The sequence below is a fragment of the Lathyrus oleraceus genome, chromosome 5, assembly GCF_024323335.1.
Source record: "Lathyrus oleraceus cultivar Zhongwan6 chromosome 5, CAAS_Psat_ZW6_1.0, whole genome shotgun sequence".
Classification (NCBI taxonomy): domain Eukaryota; kingdom Viridiplantae; phylum Streptophyta; class Magnoliopsida; order Fabales; family Fabaceae; genus Lathyrus; species Lathyrus oleraceus.
Window position 1 is genome coordinate 438,660,091 of NC_066583.1, and position 4,927 is coordinate 438,665,017.

Consider the following 4,927-nt stretch of genomic DNA (forward strand, 5'->3'; position numbering starts at 1 on the left):
GACATGAACCTTGATTAAACATGGATAGACCCACAATGATGATCTAGAAATGGTTAAAGAGCCTTGATGGATCAAAAGCAAACCAAAGCCCAAAGGATCAATGTATTGATGCAAGCATGACAAGAAGTTGGGCAATAGCCTTTCCCAATTGGGCTAGGGTTTCAGTCAAACCAAGGTCACAGGTCAAAATTTACTACTATAAACCTTCAAGCCTCTGAGATTAGGGTTTCAATAACATATCCTTAAATCAAGGCCTTTGGATGGGTTAGGATGCTTCTCAATTAATCCTTCAACATATGAACCCCAAACTAGGGTTTAGAAGTCCAGATAAGGCCTAAAGAACATCCATGAAGCCTTAGAACCAAATCCTCAAGAAATTGTGGTTTGAGACTCTTGAGGAGTATCATGATGGAACCTTGTTGAATTCCTGTCCCAACGATCAAGCCATCAGGGTTTCACATCCCCCATGATCAGATGAATACCCAAGCCATGCCTTTAGGGTTTTGTCCACAAACAAACCTTAGCTTTGCAAGCCAAGAACTTTGAATCTTAAGTATGGATGAATGTTGATGCACATGAATGAAACATGAGGGTATGCAAATGATTCTCAAGTCAAGGGTTGAATGAAAAGATGAAGAGGGGAAGGAAACTTTTGGGGTACAACACTGGTTAAACCCCTGACGTCAGAGGCCCACCTCACCGTCTGCTACTCCCTACTGAGTCTTCTCGCTTATATAAGGGCATGTTTCAGATGTATTGGTCTTCATCTCAATTCTATATGGACGCCCTTTCTTACCATACTAAACCAAGCCTTCTTTCCTCTAACGAGACAATGATGAAGGAAAACTTGCATTCTTGGTTCCAAGGGCTTGGCTATGAAGACAAGTTTTGCCTCGGTGAAGTGCCTTCTACCGAGGTAAGGAAGATTTGGATTGAAACTTTTGCAATCTTGAGCACGTTCAACCAGGATGAGAGGAAAGATATTTTTGGTGAGGACAAAGTCCTTTTGTTTATTTTATATTTTATATCGTTGACACATGTGGTTGCATTTTGCAAATAACATGAAAATGTTATAGATGTTCTATGAACTTGGGAGTGCTCAAGGTATTTAAGTTATGATTCCTTTCCCGAAGAGCACTACTCTTACTTTGACCATCGCCCATACTTCAGCCATTGAGACTGCAACTGCTACCCCGGGGTCGACCAACTTGTTACTGCTACAACTACTTTGAATGTGGAAAAAGTACCTACGCCCCCAATTTTGAAAAAGAAGTGGTGGGATAAAGACAGACACTCCTCCTGTGAAGAAGGTATAAATAAACGAACTCGTGTTTCTAGGGGCGATGCTTCAGGGGATATGCCCCCCTTTCTTCGGATGACTGGCTATTTTCCCTCTCGACTTGCCCACACTCATGAGGAAGATATTATGATGGCATCGACTGAGGATCTATCCTACATGCAAAACCTCTCTAAGGCGGAGAAGATGGAGTTCGTCTCTGAGATTAGCTGCAACATGTACATGCCTCTTCCTTGTCCTCTCTTGTTGTTGTTGGCTTATGAGACGTCTTGGCTGTTGGAAATCCCTACAAGAATAGGGACACTTATAACGTGAAGTGTGTATGGAGAAGAGGTAACCACCATTTCAAAAGCAGTTGGCTGAACTACAGTAGAAGGAAAATCTTGCCGACTATTTTTAATAGGATACAAAGAAATACGATACTCCTTCTACCCTTGCTACACAAATAGATGAGCTGGAGGCTGCTCTTACAGCAGAGGAAAAGCAACATCATGAGGCCTCTTATTCTGTTACTAAGATGAACCACCATGCGCAGGAGCATCAGAAGACTCTTCATTAGGAGGTTGAGGCTCATGTCAAAGCCTTGAAGACTCTTTAAGACAAAGTTGTGTAAGCCATGTAGGGGGTCTGCGATCTGGTTGTGGAACATGCAAGGTGGTTCTGGCCTGCTGCTCCAATTCCCGTCGAAGACCTAAACCCCTTCTAAGCTTCTCCCGAGGGGACTCCATAGGGTGATCATGGTACTGCGGCTCCGGGTGCTTCAACTTGATCGCTCATTTTCTTACTTTATTATTTTATTATCCTTTAACATTTCCTCGACTTTGTGCCTTGGGTGTAATGACAAATATTTATAAAAATATCTTTACCTCAATGATTTGTTCCTTGTTTAACTATAATTCTTGTATTTGACTCCATTTTATTGTTGTACTACACTTTCTGATTGCTTGCAAATTATTACATCGCTAGGGTTTGACCATCATCCTTACAATGTTAAGTTTGTTTTCTTCAGGGGAAATATCGGTGTTCACTGATGGGCTTCAAGTTTTCTTTGTTGCAGCTGTAAAGTGTTGTCTGCTTTGGGTGTGAGAGCCCTTATGATTTTCCTTCACCAGGAAAAAAGGTGTCTCGCTACCCTGAAGTATTATGTCGTTCACTTTGGACCCGCTTGACAACTGTCTCTTGTAATTCACAGTCTAACAAATTAAACATTATTGCCTACCTCGTTTGGTTGTGTAAGACCCCAAATTTACCCCTAAGATCCCTCATGCCATCTCATAGTTTGACATTTAGCATTGGGATCACACCTTTGTATCCTCCTCACCTATCATTCATTGGGTTTGCATTGGGAGAGATCACCAAGCATATTTGATTGTATCATGCTTTATTTTCTTTGTTTTACTAACCAAAATACGAAAAATGTGTCTATGTGTAGCTTTGTTTCTTTTGTAGGTTGTGTGTATGTCCACGTGTGCCTCATCAAGCCCACAACTAGGGTTTGAGACCCTCGGTGCAAGGGATCAAGTTATAAAGGTTGCACATTGGTTCAAAGCATCATATATGGATCCCCATGTTCTTTATTTGTAATTTTGATCAAGAATTTATCAATAGTTGAAGCTTGTTTGTCAAGGAAGCCCTAATTCATTTGGGTATCTTGTGTACCTTCCTCAACAATTTTCTTTAACATTTGGCCAAATATATAAAGGGATACTCAATTGAACTTCATAATAACCATATATGATCCTCCATGATCCCCAAATAGCAAAGGAACTTCAATTTTGCAAGTTAGTTCAAGGAGGTTAACTAGAAAAGTCAACTAGTCAAATCTAGGGTTCCCTAGACCCTATCTCCTACAATTTTTGTCATATGAAAATGATTCTAAGATAAAAGTTACTCTTTATGACATTTAAAACAACTTTCATGTTGGAATAAAGAGCTAATTTTGCTTGGAAAGTCATTTTTTATGGTGAAAGATTATAGGTCATTTTCTTTATGCCCTAGATAGAAGATCAACTTCAAAGAACCATAACTTGCTCAATTTTTATGATATGAAGATTATCCAAGTTTCATAATCAATTTCAATATGTCTTATTCAAATTTTATTCTTTGAGAAAATTCAAATTCCATCTACAAGGGTGTGTTCCATGAGGAAACATTATAGGTCCATTTAGGTCCTTACCATTGAACAAGCAATTTTCGTCAACTTCTAAAATTCATAACTTCATCATGCAAGATCAAAATTGTTTCAAGTTTATGACCAAATTTAAGATAATTTGAATAGCTATAACATTTAATAAGGAGCCAGAGTCATTTGAATTTCATAGCAAAAGTTATTCAAGGTGGAAAAAGGGGTCATTTAACTTTTAACTTAGAAAAATTTCAAGTATGTTTGATTCCTCCAACTTCAAGGCCAAAATTCATCATGTTCTAAGCTTCAAATTGAAAATTACCAACATCGAAGTTTTTCCCCATGATGGTAGCTTTCCAAAGAGTCCAAGATCATTCCATTTAGACAAAAATTGAGGGACTTACGCATGGTTTCTTTGCATGGCCCAATTTGGAAACTTTTGAACTCAAGTATTACACATCTTTGCATGGCTTCATGTTATGATCTCAACATCATTTGTTCAGGAATTTGGACTGATTGCAATGATCATTTGGGCCTAAACACATGCCCCTGCACCCATGCACATTGGATTTCTATTTTTGGCCAAAATGTGAAAGGTGTAGAAATCATTTTCCATGGCCAATTGAGATGCATTGCCTCAGATTGAAAAAAAACCCTTGCCCGAGCTCTGCCCAGCAATCCCATTGCCACATTGCATAGACTACCTTGAAGATTTCATTGAAATTGAGCTTCTAGTTCAACTTCTGTTTCTGAACTAGAACTCCAAGGATTCACATCCATTTTAATCCTAATCATATCTTACAAGCAAAAGGAAGCAAGACCAAGTGAAATTGCACCAAGATAGAGCTTCAAAACTGCAACCCGAAGGTGAATTTTCACAAACTCCTCTTATTCGATTCTCACTCATTACTTGAGATTTTGGCTTGATTTTTGGTTGACTGAAGTCTTACCAATGTAGGCATTGATACTAAGTTTCTTTGAGGTTGAATCAAAGCAATTCAGTTTGCATACCTCAATTTTCAACTCCACATTTCTCATTATAGAGTGAGAGTTGGAAAATTTGGAGGTCAAATTTGGAATCCTCGTGATTTTCTCTTCAAAATAGTATATGAATCATTTATTTTGGTGAACTTTTGATCTTGACTAGTCCGGTGAGGTGGCCGGAGAAGATGACCTGAGCTAGGGCTCCGGTCATGTGTTGGCGTTGTCCAGACCATATGATCATGAGACCACGTTCTAATCTGGTCCATCTAATGTGATTATCATTGTTGTGCACGCGTTGACTAAGGTCTTTGGTGGATGATACACGCGTGGCCATCAGATTTGCCACCTCAATTAATGAGAGAGATCTGATGGCCCTTGTTTTTTCTATTTTCTTTTATTTTCCAAATTAATCTTTAAATACCACTTGCTTACAAAATTCATTATAATTTCAATTTTAATCCAAAATATATGGGACTGCCACAAAAATTTCACAAATAATTTGCTCTTCTTATTTTTGAATT